The 19,582-nt window shown below is 58.7% G+C and overlaps 1 protein-coding gene across 1 annotated transcript in view; it reads left to right on the plus strand.

Moving 5' to 3' along the window:
* The window catches only part of CDC6 (cell division cycle 6), a 39,453-nt gene extending 20,092 nt beyond the window's left edge, over positions 1-19,361 (plus strand). The window contains exon 12 of the mRNA XM_045888952.3: positions 19,231-19,361. The gene's annotated coding sequence lies outside the window, so the exon portion shown is untranslated. The remainder of the gene's footprint in view (positions 1-19,230) is intronic.
* The last annotated feature ends 221 nt before the right edge of the window (positions 19,362-19,582 follow it).

The following is a 19,582-nucleotide window of genomic DNA, read 5'->3' on the forward strand; positions in this document are numbered from 1 at the left end:
GGACAGCGGGTGAGAACCAGGCTTGCCCTGCCCCCTCCCCCGTCCCCATGGCCCCACTTTCTTCTCTCTTCTTGTTGGGAAATGTGTTCACTTTCCCCATCCAGCCCCTTTGGCCAGTTTCCCCTTACGGGTCACATCTGGGAGCTGCTGGGGGCACCGTGTGTCTGCCTCACTGTGGGCCATTTCCTCCCCTCCAAGGTATTTCTCTCACTCACTCTCTGGGCTGGGCGCCAGGACTCCTGGGTTTCCCGCCTGCCTCCTGGTGCAGGGCTGCCCTGCAGGCCTCCAGAGAGTCCCTAAGCTGGTTTCCTTCCTCCTGTGTGGGGAGGGCCTTCTCCCTGGGCTGGGAGGCGTCAAGAATCCCAGGTGGGATAGGGGTGGGGTGCCACAGCCCCTGTGCGCAGCACCCCGGCTCCTCCCTTCTCGCCTCTAACTCAGCTTGGGGGCAGCACATGTCCTGCCTGGTAGGCATGGCCTGTTCTCGCCTCCAGCCAAGGATCTTGGACAGCCAAGATCTTCTGCTCTTCTTTTTAGCTTTTTTTCCCCATGGTATCTGGGGGTGGCCATTGAAACCCCTATGTCTGTACCCACACATTTTGGGGAACAGGGGATTAGCATCATTGAGGCTAGGGCACTATTTTGTCTTCTCTCCAGCTGGGCCAGGATGAAGGAAACCAGCACAAACTTCCCCATGCCAATTCCCTCTGCCCTTAAAAGACCAGTCAGTGGAGCCAGGCCCTGCCCTCTCAGTGCCCACAATGTGGTTGGCACTGATTTGTCAGAAATTGGGAAGGTTTCCCTCTAGACTGCTTGCCTCCTCTCTCCTCCTCTTGGAGGGCAGGGACAGCTCTAGGATTGTAGGCACTTATGGGCAGGCCTCCCCCTAGGGAAGGGGTGTGGGATGCCCCTGAGATGGCCAAGTTGGCAGGATCCCCAGGCTGGAGTGCTGGACTTGGTTTGGAGCTGGGAGTTTATGGGGGAGAGCAGGACATGGGCCTCCCTGCCCCCCTCATTTCCTGCTCTTTGGGCAGCTGTGGGCGAGAAAGGCTACAGGGACTATTTTTAGTTGGTCTGTCCCCTGGCAGGAGGGACGTGCAGAAAAGCACGGGGCAGCAGAGGGACTGGCCAAGGTGAGGGTGAGCAGGCAGGCGGAGGAGTGAGGAAGAGCCAGAGGGGCAGCAGACCGGGCAGAGAGGCGCGTCAGGCTGGGGCAGGGCCTTGCAGAGATGGTCCTGACCCAGGTAGATGGGCCAGGCTGGGCGGAGGAATCCTGGGGACCCCTCAGGGCTCTCTGTCCTACTAGACTTAGAACCGGAAGGGGCTTTAGGGACTGCCTAGACAATCCCTCCCCGTTACAGAGGGGCAGACAGGCCTAGCCAGGGGGATGTCTCTTGCCCTAGGACACTCAACCAGTCCTCGGTCTGCACTGGGGCCCCAACCCAGACCCCTTGCGCCGATTTTCTCCTGTCGGGGTCCCTCACGGCACCTGGTTGTGCCTCCCTCCCCTACTGGTCTATTTCCCTCTCTGCCTGTTTATGCAGGGTCTCTGGTAAACCCCAGCTTGGTTTGTTTATAAATCTCCACCGTGTGGAGAGAGCCTGTGTCCGGGCTGGAAGGAGGTCAAGTGTTGGGGTTTGTTTCAGTGGCCTGTGGCCACTGGTGTGAATCAAAGTGCTGGGCATCTTCCAACAGGCTCACAGGCTGATGAGCCTGGGCTTGGAGACACCTTAGGGAAGGGGCATCTGGTCTTCTTCCATCTTAGAGACCCAGAGAGGGCCTGGATTTGTCCACAGTCCTAGGAAGAGTTGAGGACAGACCAAGGACTAGGATGTAGTTTTGCAGGATCTCCAGAGCCCCCATCCTGCCCCGCCTAGGTCCTTCTGGTTGTTTGCCAGTGCCCCCAACGAAGGAGGGGAGCAGGCCGAAGAGTGGGTAGATTACCACAGGCTTCCAGTCAGAAGTCAGAAGTGAAGTCTCCTCTGAGGCCTGGGGGCAGGGGCGGCTGGTTGAACTTCAGGAGAAAGTTCAGTGGAGAATTATGGTCCCTCAGAATTCAGTGTCCTGCCTCGGCCTCATCCCCAGGGCCGCCATGTTGTACACGGACTATGCTGGGAGTGGCGCCCCCTGGAGTTGTTCAGGGCCCTGCCTATGGAGCCAGAGGTGGCGCTTCTGTCCTCCACCTTCTTTCTTCCAATCAGCTGCAGAGGCAGCTGGAAGGAGGTGTTCCAGGTAGGCTTGGGCCCAACATGCCCCCCCCACCTCCTGCCACTCCGTGTCTCCCAGTCCTCTGTTGCGCACCCCCTCCCCCCCAAGCCCAGCGCAGTGGGCCACAAATTGCGGCACAGGAGCCCCTCCCCCTCCTCCACTCAGTCTCTCTGTCTCTGGGGGGCTGATTTATCATGCCCCCCCTCCATCAGGCCTGCTGCAGTGTGTGAGAAATCAATAGCGCAAATGGATTGAGGTTGTTCAGCCTGTCGACTCCCCTTGGGCCCCCCCCCCCACTCTCCTGGGACTTGGCGAGTTACTCAGTCCCTTTCCAGCTCCACGTACACGGAGAACTACACACCTAGCGGTTGTGGGTTGTGGCTGGGGCACCGAGCGCAGGAATGACTCTGTCCATCTCTGTCTCTCTCCCTCTATTCTCCCTTTCTCTCCTAGACTGGGCTGGCCTTAGCATGACAAATACTTTTGAACATTTATTTTCTAGCTTGGGTGGAGTGGGGGTGGAGGGGCTTAAAGGGCAGTAGGCTGCCAGCCAGAGGTGGGGGGAAGCAGGTGGGTGAGGGAGATTGTGCCCAGGGAGGACTAGCTGGGGAGGGATTGGGTGACAGCCCACCCCATCAGCCTCTGGTAACCCAATCCCCGCACCCCCCCCCCATTCCCCTCCTGTTCAACAGCTTCAGCAGCTGCTGGCTGAAGCAGGGCTGGCAGAAGTGTGAGTGCATGTGTGTGCGCTGGGGGTGGAGAAGGGCTGTGGGGGCAGGAGGTGCTGCCAGGACATGTTAAAGGAGCCGCATAGCCCGGGTACAACTTGGGTGGCAGGAGGAGGTGGGGCTGGTGGGAGAGTGGGTGGTGAGTGATGGGCAGGGGGCAGGCCGCAGGGGGGCAGGGCAGCCTAGGGGTCTCACAAAACTTGTCTGCACTGGAACAGGGCCTGGTGAGCTGGGGGTGGGCCGTGATGGGGGGGGAGGGCAGGGGCGGGCACAGCCACGGCCCTGGGACGCCTGTTCTTCGCCAGGGGGCGCCTGTAGCCATGGAGGACGCAGCCTGCCCCTGTCCCCAATCCCTGGGCTGTGCCTGCTGGGCATTACAGTCTTGGTGACTAAGTCACTTCTGTCCTGGGGCTGGCAAGGTGCCAGGCTCAGCTCTTCTCGGTAGGTGAGTCACTGCCCTGGCATCTCCCCCGGATGCAGCTGAGTCACCCGGCCGTGCCTGCTGGGCAGGTGGGCACCATGCTTGGGGTGGGGTTGGAGGGGGGCCATGTGTGTAGCCCCCGGTGTCTTCTCTGATCTGTCTCTGGCATGTCCTGGCGCCACCCACAACCCTGCAGCGCTCGCACAAGGATGGTGTTTGTCCCATGTGCTCTATGGAGGGGGTGAAGGAGGACGCAGGAAGCAGCAGGGTACTGTGTGGAGATGTTTGATTCAGAGCGGAGTGGGGCGGTTGAGGAGGGGACTGTGGGTCAGAATCTTAGCTCTGCCGCTGGCAAGCTGGTGACCTTGGGCAAGGCAATTTCCTTTCTGCACCTCAGTCTTCTCATCTGCACAATGGCAGCAGGATCCCTGCCCCAGATGACCCTTCAGGACAGTGTTAATCAGATGGAGTGGGGCAGGAGTGTGCTTGCAGGAGGAGCTCCCCTTGGGATGAGGGGGCTGGAGGGCAGCCAGGGAGGGGAAGAAGAGTGAGGGGCTGGGCAGGTTCCAGCAGACATTTCCCACCCCGCCCGCATCCAGGTGGTCCTGCTTTCCATCCTCTCCTCACCCTACCAGGAGTGCTATTCTTTAGGAGTTCCTCAGAGGCTGTGAGAGGGAGGCCTTGTTTTGCTGGAAGTGTGGGCCTTCCTGGGGGGCGTCTCAGGGCTATTTTGTATCTCCTTTGGCTGCTGGGCGCTCTCTAGGGTTTCCTCTAGTTTGGAGAGGGATCCCTGTCTTGGGAAAAACAGTGGCTCGGGCTCCTTCCCCAGCCCATCGCCCTCTGTGTGCGGGAGGAGTAGGGCAGGCCCCAAGAAGGAGTGTCTTTCTTTCTTTCTTTTTTTTTTTTTTTAAATTATTTATTTATTTATTTGACAGAGAGAGACACAGCGAGAGAGGGAACACAAGCAGGGGGAGTGGGAGAGGAAGAAGCAGGCTTCCCGCAGAGCAGGGAGCCCGATGCGGGGCTCAATCCCAGGACCCAGGGATCATGACCTGAGCTGAAGGCAGATGCCTAACGACTGAGCCACCCAGGCACCCCAAGGAGTGTCTTTCTTAAAGAGTGAGGAGCCCCTGGGCCTGTGGCTTTTCTCGGTCTGTTTGCCTCCTGCTGCCTCCTGCACTTTTCTCCCCTTCTGTGTGAGGGTCCCTGCAGGTTGGGGGTGCGGACCCTGCTGTGGGTCCAGCACAGCTGGAGTTCAGCTGCTGCAGATTGAAGACTCCTCGCGTCCCACCTGGGGACCTCTCCTGTTTCCTGGAGTCAAGCCTGGGTAGGGCTAGACACTGGACAGGCAGGACTGGGTGCCCTGAGCAGGGGAGGGGGGGAGGTGCCCCAAAGGCCTGTGGGCTGTGCGCTTATTCTTATGGGTGTCTTGAGTGTCTGGACCCCTGTGGGGAATGGGTGTGTGGGTGCATGAATTTCTTCCTTCATCTGCACATGGGCCTATTCTATGTCCGTTCAGGAGTCTGCCCCGTGACCTTGTGTGTGCACAAATGCATCTTATATGAGCTTGTTCCGTTCTACTCAAGAATGTGGATACATGTGTGTCCTGCGTGTGCATGTGGGGGTGCACAGATGTGTGCTCTGAGGGTGCACATGGGTGTGCACATATGGGTGTCCTGCATGTGCGTTTACACCTCTGAATCTCGGTGTGCACGGGTGTACATGACTATGTGCTGGGGGGTGTATGGGAAGGCTGCCGTTCGCGGGAGGCAGCGTACCTGTGTTTATGCATACTTGCCTTTTTGTGTTCACGGTCCTTCCCCTCTAGCCTTAGCTGGAAGGGATACTGGTAGAATCTGGGGCAGGAAGAGCCTGCGCGGGCTAGGGGTGGCTGGCGCTGAGCCCCCTCCCAGGCTGGTTTCTCACCCCCCGGTGACGCCCCCTGCTGCTGGTTAGGCTCAGGCTGGAAGGCTTGGTGGGGGCGGGGGGGCGCTGGGGGGGAAGGGGTTAAGCGTCGGCGTCCACATCTGGGAGCCATTGGCGCATTCCTGCCCGCTGAGCGCATGTTTGCGGATGGATCTGGACGGGACAGGACGGGAGGGGCTGGGCGGGCGGTTCGCACCGGTGGACGGAAATCCAGACGAGAGCGAGAGACAGCCGGGCCTGGAGGGCGGGCAGGGGCTTGGAGAAGCCCGGGCACCCTTCCCCGGTGCGGAACCTCAAGCAGAGCATCCCGCCGACCCGGCGTGTCCTACCTTACCAAGGCTAAAGCTGGAGGGAGGCAATCAGATACCTCAGTTCTCCCCCCAGCCGTGCAGCCAGTGCGATGGCGAGCAGAACCCCGCGTCCGCTCCCGACCTCCGACCTCGGGTTCCTAGTCTGTACAGCGGGGGCCCCGTCGGGCCGGTGGCTTTGAGAGCTCTGCCAGCCGGGTCAGCCTGAGAGTCTCCTCACTGGGGTGGAGGCCTGGGAGTGTGACACTTCCCCTTCCAGTGGGAAGTCCTGTGGGGGCACTTGTGGCCACTTCTCTGACCAGGGAAGCGGGGGTTGTCCCTTAGTGATTCTGCTTTCATCCCCCAGTAGGCTGCTAGAGGTGGGGACGTGATCCCTCCAAACGGAGCGGCAGGCTGGGAGGCTGCCTGTGGCTGTGTTGGGGACTGGGGTCTCTGCAGATGGAGAGTGATTCAGATCCTGTCCCCCCTAAAACCAGAACGTGAGCTTTCCTGGCTCCTCCAGCCTGGGCCAGAAGAGAGAAGCTGGAGTCTGAGAGTCCTCTGATATGGAGGGGTGCTCCTGAGCGCCCCCTGCTAGCCTCTTGGAAGCTCCAAGGGCCACAGCCCTTTCGGGGGAAGGGTACTTGGCGGGGAGATGCTGGGGATTGGGTTGGGACCGAGTTCCTGCGACAGCTGGAGAGGTGTTTGGGGGAAGAGGAGAGCAGTTTTTACTCGAGGGAGGTCTACCTACTCTTGCACTTCCTTTTTTGCAGATGAGAAAATTAAGATTCAGAGAAAGGAAGCGACTTATTCAAGGTCGCACAGCTCTCAGTTCCAATCGATCCCTGGAGGATTATAACTATGGGAGCCAGGGGCTTGATAGCCAGGGCCAGAGTCGCTGTATTCAGTTCCATATTATGCCCTCTTCCCGATTTAGGTGTGGGGCGTGTGTGCGCTGTGTGTTGTGTGTGTGTGATCCGTGCCCCTGCGAGTGTGGGTGTGTGTGGTTGGGGGCAAGGGATTGCGACACCACACACTGCTGTCCTTTCTCTACGGAGCCCTCTTTCCGTTCTTTCTGCAGAACTTCTCCTCGCTCTGAGTCTCCTTTTGGGGCAGAGGGAAGGAATTCTCCCAGATTCCCACGGTTCAGCCTTCTGCTAGGCACGTCTCCTTTAAGACTCGCCCTTCCCTGGGTCTGGTAAGGAGAGGGGGCGTGACCCTGTGGGCCCGCCCCTGGCTGGTGATAGGTCAGTGGGCGGGCGGAGGCGGGCCGGGGGAGAGGGCCTCCCCTCTTGCTCCGTACCCTCCGCCCCCGCGCCCCCCCCCCCGTCTGGGGCTCCGGGTAAAGTTTCAGCCTCCGCACGTGACTCGCCATGGCCGCTGCCTTCGCCCCGCGCCCCTGAGCCGCGGCCCCCCAGACGGCTCCTCTCCCGGGACCCCGTACCCCTGACGCTTAGCAGCACCGAGGCGCCGGGTCAGGGCAGACGCCGAGCCCGCGTGCTCCCTGGACGGATTGCTTCCTCCCGCTGTGAGGTAACCTCTGCCCCGGGGATTTTGGAGAGCCCCCTGCTCCCGCGGGCTTCGGGGCCCCGTGGCCGGCCCCTGATAGGAGCTGCGGACGGGGGACCCGGTGCCGGGCGGGTTCCGACGGAAACCCGGGGTTTCCTGGGCTTCCTACCCCGCCGCCGCCGAGCCCAGGGTGGGGGAGCCCGGTCTGTGCGTGTGTCTGCGCCCGAGTGTTCGCGCGCAGCCGTGGGGCATCTGGGGCCGTCTGCCGCGCGTGTCCCCGGCGCCCGAGCTGTGGCAGAACCGCCGCTGGGAACTCCCACTCTCTCGCTTTTCCCTTCAAAAACAAACAAAACAAAAAGACTTTCAAACCTGTTTGGGAAGAGATCGGATGCCCAACGGACTAGCCCCCTCCTTTCCCTCCTGTTATCTGAGCTGCCCTGTGGTTTGGGGGGAATCAGCCCGGAGGCCCACCCCCACCGGAGCAGCGGGCTGGGGGGCGGGGCCCGCTCAGCTGGTGTCCCCCGTGGAGTGAGGGGAGCCGACTGAATTGGGTGCGGGAGTCAATGCAGTCAGGGGAGGCAGGTCTCTGGGTCTGGTGCTACCATGGGGTTGTGGGAGCTTTTTGGGATGTGGGGAGGACGGAATGGACTGGTTGTCTTTGCTCTGCTGAGGGTGTCTGGGACCTGGTGCCACCCACAAGGAGGGGAAGCTGCTAGCCAGATGTGTATGTGGAAGGGGGGGCGCTGGAAAAATCAGCTTGGCTGTGCCCCCCCTTCTCTGGGCACTGCCCTATTGTCAGGCTGCTCAGTGGGAAGGGGGGCAGGCCACCAGTGTGCTAGGCTGGGGATGGGGACCAACTCCTATGGAAATCAGACAGGAAAAGCCCGGCAGTCTTGGGAGAGATTTCTCTGCCTCTCTCCATCCTCTCTTGGATAGGATGCCCATGTGCTGGCATGATGGGGTACCCTCCACACTCACCTGGTGCCATCTCCCTCCCCTTTTACCAGATTGCCTTCTGTCTGCGGGCTGTGTGCACTTGTAGGTATTTATATGTTCTTAGAGGGACTTGTTCCTGAGAACACTCCCCCACTCCCCCACCCTCTGCTGCTAACTCCCCCTCACTTTTGCTCCTGACCACCATCCCTCCTCCACTTCCCTGGGTGGCAGATTCAGGGATGTCTCTTGTCCCCTTCCCTGGCTGCAGTGGTCATAGGGCAGGGTCGTTCTAGGGAAGTAATTCAGTAAGGATGCCAGGTCTTGCTATAAAAGTGCGCTCAAGCCCCAAACTCTCCTCCAGGGCCTTGTGCTTGATGGGGAGGCTGGGTCGGGGAAGCCCCAGATTGGAGTGGAGGTGGCTTGGCACCTTGGGGCTTCCCCCGTGGGGGGTGGAGATGAGTCTGGGGTAAGAACAAGAAAAAGAGTATTTGGAGCTGGAGGAAATTGGGGAGGGGGGTCAGGGAGTTTGCGGCTATGAAAGATTTTAGTGCACTGGGAGGGGCTAGGACATCAGTTTGCTTGGGAGTCTGGGCCATGTTGGTCCTGAGATGGAGCGGTCGCTAGGGTCAGACTGCAGTAGGCCCTTGGGAGCTGAGGATCTTAGCTTTGGACTTTGAGGGTGTGAGTGAACATGCATGAAATGGTCAAGGCAGGAATTTCCCCACCAGACTGGTGAGGGCAGTGCAGATGAAGTAGCAGTTCAGAGAAGACCCTGGGCTTGGAATGGCTTAATCAAGGCCATTTCCTCCTATAACCCCTAAATCTCCATCCTTTGACCCTAAATGCCCCTGCTACCATTCTCGGACACTTCTCTGGTCCACCTCCTACTCCCAACCATGTGGCAGCCTGGCAGGAAGCTAGCTGTGGGCAGCCCCATCCTGATCACCCTGTGCCTCCCCCGCTGGGCACAGTCACCCACATGTGCCATGACGTGGTTCCTGCCACCCCCGTCTGGTGTGGGGGGGAGAGGACACCATCTGAGTGGCCCTTCAAGTCTGTTTTCGGGGCATTGACCCAGACCCTAATTAATTAGCTCCCCTTCCCTAAATCCTTTGGTCTTAGAAGCTGGCTCTGCTCTCTGGAACCTTTTCCCCCAACCCACTTCTTGCTCAGACTCTAGGTTTTTTAGTGGGGTAATTCTCAGAACTGTGCCACATGAGGGTGGGGCCTGCTCCAAAGTATAGAACCTCAGTGCCCAGTTCCCTGTCCTTTGGGCAGCACGGGCTGGGGCAGGGCAGGGCAGGGCCGGACCTGGGCTGGGCTGAGGGGTAGGTGTGTTTGGGCCTTTCTGGAGGTCTGTTTAGGAGCGGTGTCTGAGATCTAGGGTGGTGGGCATCTGGGGAAGGTAATCCTATCCCTGTGACGAATGAATGTGGTAATCTCCACTTGCCCAGTGCCCCACGCCCCTTTCTGGTGGCAGTGGTTCTGGGACTGTGGGAAGCTGGCAGGGTCCCTGGCAAGACGACCAGGGTTGTCTTGACTTACTGGGTTTTGGGAAAGGAGTGTGGCAGCTGATACCCCAGCTCTCGGGGCTTTGGCTGCGTATCCCCTCTGCTGCTGCTGTCTTTCTTCCCTCTGTTCCCCTCTCCACGCTCGCTGCTGTCTAGAGCCCACACGGTTTGTAGGGGGATGGAGGGTGGGGGCGAGGGCCTGGATCTCTGCGTGTGTCCAGGGAGTGTTCTGGGGATTGGCAGGATTGCCTGAGAATGTCTGGGTGTCCCTGCAGGGTGGGCGGCGTGCGGGGACCAGGCCCAAAGTGTGAGAATGTGTCAGCGTTGGTGTGTCTGTCCCCCGTCTGGCTCGGGTGTGGGTGTCTCTTGCTCGTCTGGATCATGCCTCCGCTCCAGTCCCCACCCCCCCACCCCCCAGCTGGGACCGCCTGCTTGCTCTCCCTCTCTCTCCGCAACTGGAGCCTCCCTTGCCTGTTCCTGGAATTTGGAGAGGAGGAGGAGGAAAAGCAGGCAGACAGACCTCCCACACTCTAGCCCGCCCGCCTGGCATCATGGGGAAATGAACTAGGTGCTGGAGAACGCAGGTTTCCCTGCCTTCTCCAGACCCACTGAGCCAGGTCATACAGAAGGGCCTTGAGCTGTCCCCACCTCCACCTGCCGGGCAGTGATGCCTCCTTCTTCTACCCAGCATCCTGCCTGCCTGGCCCCTGCCGGGACCTCCAGGCACCACTGTCAGCCCTGGGGAGCCGGTGGGGGATTAGACTGCTGCCAGCCTGGCCAGCACCTGTTGCCAGCCCCCAGCCCTGTAACTGGAGCCGGCCATGGAGGGGGCTACAAATGACAGGTGGAATTTCTGCAACCAGGCAGCCCCCCCCAAACCCTCTGGATATGCTTTTCCCTTCCGGCCGGAACAAGGAAAGCCTGCTCCCCCAAGTGTCAACCTGATCTCATGGATGATGTCCCAATCCTGCCTGTGGGGGCAGGGCCTGAGAGATGGGCAAAGGAATGAGTTTATTGGTTTGCCCAGTGACCCCCCACCCCCTTCACTGGCTGCAGAGCTGGGCTGGCCTTGTTTAACTTAACTGAGCTCTGCTGCTCTGGGAGGACTGGGGGGCATGGGGGTTGTGGATGGGGGTGGTTCTCTGTTAATGTTTTAATTGCATAAAAACTGGGAGCTCAGCTCCCGACCAGTGGGGAGTCTGGGTCTGGCTGGCCGCCCGGTTTGGGCTAAATATAGTCTGGGACATCTGCAGAGAAGGGGAGGGGGGTGGAGGGAGGTTCCATTCCCCCCACCTTCCGCCAAGGTGCCCTCGTCTGGGCGGGCACCTTGGAGCAGGGAGGGGGGATTCCTCAGCACAAAAGGCAGGGGAGAGGCGGCGGGGGCTGGGTACAGTTGGGATCTCGCCTGTCTGGCCGCCAGTAGCTGCCTGAGATGAACCCGGAGGCTCAGGACAGGGCTGGAGTGGGGCGCACGGGCTGGATCCAGCGGCTCTGCTCCCCTCCCCCCAGAGCTGCTTGAGGTCAGGCAGTCTCTGCGTGTCACTGCGCCGGGCCCGTGTGTCACTGTGACCCACTCGCTATGTGCCTCTGTGTACACACCTACCTAGGAGTGGCTCCCTCCCGGCCCCTCCCCCGGAGCCTTTGTCCCCTGGGTCCTACCGCAGATCCCCAGCCCTCCTTCCTTCTGTCCCTCGGCCCACGGTGAAACCTCCACCCCAGGAATCGAGACTTGAGAAGGGGAAGCTGCGGTGGGGAGTTCTCTGATCTCTAGTCACGGCAGGAAGTGGAGGGGAGGGGGAGCCAGGGGGAGAACCGTGAGTGGCAGGCTGGGAGGGAGGGCACGTCAGCCCTGCGACCCACCTCGCACGCTGCACGCTGCGGTAGGGGGTGGCCACCCTCCCGGCTGCCCCCTCCCATCCAGCTCCGAGTGGGGGAAGCTTAGGGCACAGCTGATTCTCCAGGGGCTGCTAACGATCATTATCAACCCCCCCACTGAAAAAAAAAATGTCTTCCTGTCACGTGCCTGTCACTTCCTGTCCCACTGTGGTTCCTGGGATGTTTGTTGTTGGTTGCCATGGAGATGGCTGCCGTGGGCACTACCCTGGTTCTTGTGGGGAGGGAGCTGCTCCTCCCCCCAGACCCACAGTTGTGGGGGGGCACTTGAGGGGCCTGCCTTGGGGGCTATTTCAGGCTGAGTGTGTGTGGTCTCTGATGCCCCAGATCTCCCAGGGCCCCCCAGATTTCTGTCTGTGGGAGGGAGTCGTAGCCACCTACTTAGACCGAATGTTGGGGAGAGTGTGACCGCGTCTGGCTGTGCCTGACTGTGGCTGACTGTGAGTCTGGCCGATTGTGCAGACGCTGTCCCCTCCAGCCTGGGTCGTGCTGCCTTAAAGATGGATCACGGAGGTTCGAGGAACCTCTCTCGGCTCCCAATCTCCTTTTACCTTTGGAACCTTCTCCCATCTTGTGTTCTCATGGAAACTGCCTTCCTCAGGGAGCTTCTGTGACTTCTTGGGGTACAGGCTGGAGTGGGAAGGGGCTCTGGGCAGGTTGCGTGTGTGTTTTCAGGGGTGGGGAAGTGGTGGTCTGCAGACCATCCTCACTCCTGCACATGGCCTGTACTAGCTTCTGTCTGGGCGTGCAGGCCCTGTACTTTAGGGGGAAGGCCGTAAGACTTTGTGACCCATTCTTCCCACCCCCTCGTGGGCTTCCCTTTTCAGCCAGGGATGGAGAGGAGAAGAGATTCCCCCTAGTTCTAACCCCCAACTGGTAGGCGGGTGTAGAGGAGGAAATTCCTGGGGGGGGTCGCTGAATGGGGGGTATGTGGGGCGGGGTACAGTCTGACTCAGGCCTGGTCTGGGGTCAGAGCCAAAAGGATATCCTGAGGCAGGAGGGGGGGGGCGTTTCCAGCTTCCCTGCAGTCTGGGTCCCCAGGGAGGGGTGCTGGGAGGGGACTGGTAGTACACTGTCCTGCTGACTGTCTGTCGTGGGATTCAGAATCTGGCAGTCTCAGCTGTAGGGCAGAGCTGAGGGGATGGGCGGGGGGATCGTAGACACACACACACACATGCACACACGCATGCACACGCACACCCACACCCTTGCTCTGTGCTCCCGTGGTGAGAGAGCTGTGCTTCCTGCATGGCGGATGGGCAGACGAGTGGTGAGGGGGCAGTTGCCAAGGTGAGGGTGGGGAAAGCCCCGTGCCAGGCTGGGTCTAAGGACGGTGGTTTCCAAGCTGGGGGGTCCCCTTTGTCTGTGCCCCTTTGGTCCCCCCCAGACAGAGGTGCCTTTGTTTGGTCCACACACTCCTGTGGTCTGGCTGTGGCTTCAGCAGGCTCATCTCTTCCTCTTCCTGTTTTCTTCCTTCCCCGGAGGTTGCTCCCTCTCCTTGAGGCCTGGGCTGCCCCCTGCCCTTTCACCTACTCTCTGCTCTGAAAGAAGACCCAGTGGGTTCTGGGTGGCGCCTCAGCCACCCTGAGCCTCGGAGGTCCTGAGCACAGCTCCCAGGGGGCTCTGGGGTGCAGTCCCTGGGGATGCGGAGTTGGAGGCACCTCTATGCCCTCAGAGATGAGCATTTCCTCCCCCCAGCACCTGGCCTGTCCTGGGCTTGGGCTTTTCCAGTTGCCCTTTCTGCTTGGTATTCAGTTGCTGCTGAGCCTGTGGCATGTGCAGGTCAGGTGGCCCTGTGTAGCTGGGGCAGAACCTTGGGCCAGGCGGGGCGCCGAGTGAGGAGACATCAGACGCACTCTTCTGGGGCTGAGTGCGGCCTCTGGAGGCACTTGGGCAGTGGCAGCATCCCGAGGAAGATGCTGGACTTGAGCCTTCCCCGAACCCCGTCTGAGGATGTGCTCAGGGCATGTGCAGGTTTGGGGCAGGTTTTCAAACAAGTCCTAGCTCCAGTGAGGCAGGCCTGGGGTCCCAAGGGTCTGGTAGAGAAGAGGTGCCCTGCACCTGTTCTAGCAGAGCCCAGGTGATCCTACTCAGGCCCTCTTGGGCTGCTGATCTCTTTCCAAGTGGGGCTGGCCTTGCTGGCCCCCTGCAGCTGGGACCCTGGTGAGCAAAAGATAAACAGAGGACCAGAGTGGCCAGATTGTGGGCTTGTGGGGGATGAGAGGGCTGAAAGCCTTGGCCAGAGGAACCTTTGGAAAACGGAAAGGGAATAGTGGTCATCACTGCTCCCCAAACCTTGCTGAAGATCTGAAGAACTTGGAGGAGGGGAGAATTGTGGCTCTGTGTGTGTGTGTGTGTGTGTGTTTTCCTGGAAAGTTTATAAATAGTTCCAGCCCACTGTTCTGGTTTGAAATCTGCCCCGTCCCGCCCTGTCCTGCCTTGCCAGCTCCTGGTAGGGTGGGGGGTCCAAAGGGGCAGGTCTTTGTTTTCACCAGGGCTCATGTTCTGTGTCCCCTTGCCCCCCACCCAAGTTGAGCTGAGCTTTGGGTGTCATTTGCCTATATGATTCACTGACTGTCTAGAATGCTTAGGAAAGTCCCTGTCTCCCCTTCTTTTAAGCCCCCCAGTCCTGATCGCCGTCTGTCAGCCCCTCCTGGACTGCCTGACTTCTGTTCCTTGGGAGCCACTGTTGGAGGGGAAGCCTGGGGAGCTGAGAGGAGGGAGTGAATGAAGGAGGGAGGCTGGACCAGCGGGATCTGGGGACCCCTGGCTCCTCTTCTCTGGGGATAGGAAAGGAAATAGTCTATTTCTCTTCCCCTCCTCCCCTCCCCAAATCCAAAGGTTTCCCTTTTTTGGTTTGTGAAATGAAAGAAGGGAATTTGAGAAAGGGTTGTGGTTGGGCCTCCACCCACACCCGAATATCCCTCACCCACATCCCTCTCCTCAGTCTGGGGGGAAGCAGACCCTGGAAAATGGGTAATTCTCTGTCCGGGGCCTGTCCACAGACGCTAGCCCTGGCTGGGGAGAGGGAAGGGAGAGCAGACACGTGGCCCCGGGAGGCACGGGTGGTGGGGAGAGGTGTGGGGACAGGGGCCTATGGCCCAGCACCTCCTGCGTGCCCAGTGCTGTGCTACAGTGCTTTCCAGACTTGTCCATCTGAAACCACACCCCCAGTTGTTGCGGGGGAGCAGCTCACAAGTGAGTAAACAGATGCTTCGAGAGGTTAAGTGACATGCATAAGGTCACCCAGAGTGGCAGAGCTGAGATTTGACCCTTCAAACCTCTTATTCTCTCTACCACCTTCATGGCTCAGCCAGCTCGTCTTCTCTGGGGGTGTGAGTCTGGGGAGGTAAGGACTGGGCAGCTGGGGACGCCTGGCAGCAGGGAAGGTATCCTGGCACCTTTTGGGAGTGAGGGACGCCACCGTGGGCTGGGTGTGTGGTTGGTGGCCGGCACTCCAGCCCCCAGCCCCTTCTCCTGTGCCCAGGCGAGGCTCAGCGTATTGGAGGCATGGGCCTGTGGTTTTCTTTCCCTTGAGGGAGGGTACCCATGGGCAGTGAAGCTGGCGGGCATAGGGTGGAGGTTGGATGTGGGTAGTTTGTTTTCCTTTTCTTTGGTGCTGGTTTTGATTCTCTGACCGCATCTTCTCTCCCCCTGGGTGCAGGGAGCTGGGGCCCACGTGCTACCCCAAGGGTCATGGCTCTGGAGGGATGAGGCAGGGCCTGTGCTCTTTGCCCCTGCCCCATCGTCCCTGCCCTCGCCCATCCCTCTTCCCTGACCAGCCTGGCTCTTGGCCCATTTCTGTGACCTTTACCTCCTCCCATGGCTCAAGGCCCTCCCCCGGGAGCTGAGTAACTCTGTACCAGAGTTTGCAGGCTGAGCTGGGTTAGGGATAGTGAGGCTCTGATGGGTTTGGGGAGGCCTTTCAGTCTCTCCCTGGCGTGTGGATTTGGTGGTGGTGGTGGGGGCGGTTTGAAGCTTGGTCCAATGCCTAACTCCTCACGGGCAGAGTTGAGGCATTAAGGTGGCTATATTTCTCTCTCCTCTGGAGGCAAGGGTGGGAGGCAGAGGGTCCAGATTGGACTGACTGAATCCACCCTCCACCCCTAAAAGCTGGGTCAGGATGCCTGGGGTCTGGAGTGAATGGCTTTTGGGCCTCAGCCTCCTAGGCCTTTCCTCAGGGAGGCAGGCCCCTGTATGGATGTGAACCCACCTGAGTATTTGTCAGCGGGTGCACCTGAGTGTGTGTGTTGGGGGCTGGGCCCCCAGGGAGGCAGATACAAAGGCCAGCCTGGCTGTGGAGGGCCAGGTTGTGTGTCTGTGGGGAGCTGTGTCCTGGGGCCGTGCACACAAGCCCCAGGACGTATTCATTGTGTGATGAAGCCCAGGTGTGGAGAGATGGTATCTCCAGGTCCCCTCTCCTCACGGGCACACGAACATGCTCTTGGCCCCCCCCCCCCCACACGCTTTCCATAGACCTATGTGTGTGGGTCTCTGAGAGAGAGAGAGAGAGGGAGAGAGAGTCTGTGTGTGTGTGTTTGTCTGTCAGCGCTGATGAGGCTCAGCCAACCCCTCCTTTCCTTGCCTGGCTCCCTCAGCTCGAGAGTTCCCGTTGTGTGGGGCCCCACAGGGGTGTGGGGGGCTGGGGTGGCAGCTGGCCCAATGGGTGGGGCCCCTGTTCCTCCGACGTCAGCCTTCTCAGCCTGGGAGGGAATCAGCAGGGGCCTGGGGAGGGAAGGGGGCACCTCATTCAGGAGTAAGGAGAGAGGCCTTATGGTTGTCATAATTAGTACCAGTAAAAATCATGGTCATTAACAAGGTCCAGATTTCACTCCTGGGGGAGCTGCCCCCTCCCTAGCAAGTACCTGTCCCCGCCTCCCCCTCCCTCAGCCTGGCCCAGCTGGGCGCAGAAGTCCTGGCCTTGTCCACAGTGGCCTTGGCAGGAACTCCTCCATCCTGGGCATGGTGCTTGGCCCAACGCTGGCCGTGTGCACATACCCTGGACTCCAGGTTGGAGCCTGGAGCCTGGTGCTTAGGACCTGGTACAGCCTGAGCTTGGGAGGGGGAGGGGGGGGATTAGGGGTTGGACATGGAGGCAGTCCTTAGTTTGGGTCTTCAGGGCCCTATTTTTTCCTTTTTCCTCTTTCCTTTTCCCTTCCTTTCTTCTTTTTTTATATTTGTTTTTTTATTTTTAAGTAAACTCTACCCCCAACATGGGGCTCAAACTCCTGACCCCGACATCAAGAGTTGCATGCTCTACTGATGGAGCCAGCCAGGCATCCCTCATTTCTTCTTCTTTCTTTTTTATTTATTTATTCATGAGAGTCAGAGAGAGAGAGGCAGAGGCAGAGGGAGAAGCAGGCTCCCCGCCTAGCAGGGAGCCCGATGCGGGACTCGATCCCAGGACCCTGGGATCATGACCTGAGCCGAAGGCAGACGCTTAACCATCTGAGCCACCCAGGCGCCCCTCTCCTTTCTTCTTTTTAACAGCTTTATTGAGATGTAATTCAAATACCATAAAATTCACCCACTAAAGTGTACAATTCAGTGGTTTTCGTATACTCACGGCCTATGTGGCTGTTCCCACGATCCATTTTAGAAAATTGTCAGCACTCCAAAAGAGCCCCCATAGCTATCAGCAGTCACCTCCCATTTCCCTCAGACCCACCTCCTAGCCCCTGGTAACCGCAGCCTACTCTCTGTCTTTATAGATTTGCCTACTCTGGACATTTCATATAAATGGAATTATCAGTATGTGGCCTTCTAGAACTAGCGTAAGGTTTTTAAGGTGTATCCATGTTGTAGTAGTATATATCGGTACTTCATTCCTTTCTATGACAGAATAAGCTTCCATATGGCTGCTCAACATTCTATTTATCCATTAGTTGATCGACATTTGGGTTGGTTCTACTTTTTGGCCATTATGAGTAACACTGGTATGAACATCCGTGTACAAGTTTTTGTGTGAACTTGTTTTCATATCTCTTGGGTAGATACCTAGGAAGGGAACAGGCTGGATCATAGGGTAACTGTTTAACTTTTTGAGGAACTGCCACACTGTTGCCCAAAACAGCTGGCCTATTTTATATTCCCTCTAGCCATGGATGAGGGTTCCAATTTCTCCACATCCTCGCCAACACTTGTTATTAGTCTTTTGGATTATAGCCACCTTGGTGGATATGAAGTGGTATCTCACTGTGGTTTTATTTATTTATTTATTTTAATTTTAATTTTTTTAGATTTTTAAAAAAATTTATTATTTGACAGAGAGATAGCACAAGTAGGCAGAGCGGCAGGCAGAGGGAAAGGGGGAAGCAGGCTCTCTGCTGAGCAGGGAGCCCGATGCGGGGCTCGATCCCAGGACCCTGGGATCATGCCCTGAGCCGAAGGCAGCCACTTAACGACTGAGCCACCCAGGCGCCCCTCATTGTGGTTTTAAATGGCTGTGTTTCTTTTTGTCTGTCTCTTTTGTTTCGGTTTTTCATAAAGGTTTTTCACATATATATAATGCCATATATATGTCATATATATGTGATTATGTATTCATATATAAATATATCCACGCACATGTATTTGTGTATGGATATCCTATACCCCAAGTGGATTTGATCTGAAGCATCCTCTTGTGGATGCTTCTCTTTTTCCTGCTCTCTTTGCTCTCACTGCCGCCTGTCTCACTGTGTCGTGGGATCTCTGGGTTCATCTCTGTCTCTCTCTGTCCCGTGGTGTTATCAGTGCATGTCCTCTGGTCCCAGCTGTTCAAACAGGGTATGGATCTGTGTTCACACTGTTGGAGGTGGGCATCTGGTCCTTCATCTTGTGCCCACCTCCCACCCCCCGTCCAGGGATGTGGCTTCTGCAGACAGAGTATGTGGGTGAACTTTTTTTTTCTTTTTAAAGATTTTTATTTATTTGAGAGAGAGAGAGAAAGCACAAGCTGGGGGAGGGGCAGAGGAAGAAGCAGGCTCCCCGCTGAGCTGGGAGCCTGACGATGAGCAGGGAGCCTGACGTGGGGCTCGATCCCAGGACCCTGAGATCATGACCTGAGCCCAAGGCAGACGCTTAACCGACTGGGCCCCCCAGGCGCCCCTATGTGGGTGAACTTTGAGTTCATCAGTGCCCCTACCACTTCATTCCCTGGGGGTAGGAGGCTTCCACCCTGGGCAGTCCCTGCCCTCCTGACGCCCTGCCCACCGGTGGCCCATTATGCTGGTAAGCATCGGAGGTGACACCCAGGAGTCCTGGGTTCCCATTTCCCCATTTGTGTGTATGGCAGCGGGCCTCCTCCCTGGGCCTGTGGGACAAACCCATTTGGGGTGCTGGGGCTTGGATTTTGGGGGGAAGTGGTGTAAGAAGGGCCACCTGGCCTAAGAGTCATTTTTCTGAGAAGTGCCAATGCTTTAGGGAAGCGGCTTTTCCTCCCCCTCCCTCCTCCTCCCCTCAAGCACTTGGTTCTTTGCATCTTGACCTCAGGTAACCCACACTGCGGGGAGGAGGGCCAGCAGCCTGCCTCTGCTACAAGGATCCTCTGGGGTGGCAGACCCTGACCTTTCCCCTCAGGACTGTGGGTGAGAGGCCCTTTGTGGCTCTGGGCCCTCTGCTCGTCTCCCCAGCCGGGCTGTGCTAGCCTGCCACCCCCAGCAGTGTCTGGGCCCTGCTCCCAGGCTGTCTCTGCCAGCCAGGCATGGTGCCAGCTGTCTGCTCAGCCGGGTGCCACGGGAAAATCTCCGGCCGCCCAGGTTGGGGAGCTCCACGGGGAATGCCCATGTACCTGCTCCTTGGTGCCCACTCACCTGTCTTTTCTTTTTCTGCAGTGCCACAGGACATGGCTCCCCCAGCAGCCTAGCCAGGGCCCATCTAGGAGAGGCATCCTCTTCGGTGTCCCGAAGGCCAGCTCCGGACCTGCCTAGAAAAGTGACAGATTACAGAACTGCTTGACCAAAGGACCAGCTCTTGGGACGTCCCCCAAACCACCCGGCCCCCAGCTAGAGTGGGGGATCCAGGAGGCTGAGATTAGCCTGCTGGCCTTGGACAGCAGCTCCGGGACAGAAGGGGGGGTGGGCTGACCACCCAAACCCCCTCTGGGCCCAGGCCCCATGCCCCGAGGAGGGGCAGCCTGAAGCCCGCCAGAGCCTCCTGCCAGACTGCCTGCTTACCCTTCTGACT

Source organism: Mirounga angustirostris, unplaced genomic scaffold (assembly GCF_029215605.1).
Source record: "Mirounga angustirostris isolate CCGP_5_RB_7025 unplaced genomic scaffold, mMirAng1.0.hap1 SCAF_17, whole genome shotgun sequence".
NCBI classification, from domain to species: domain Eukaryota; kingdom Metazoa; phylum Chordata; class Mammalia; order Carnivora; family Phocidae; genus Mirounga; species Mirounga angustirostris.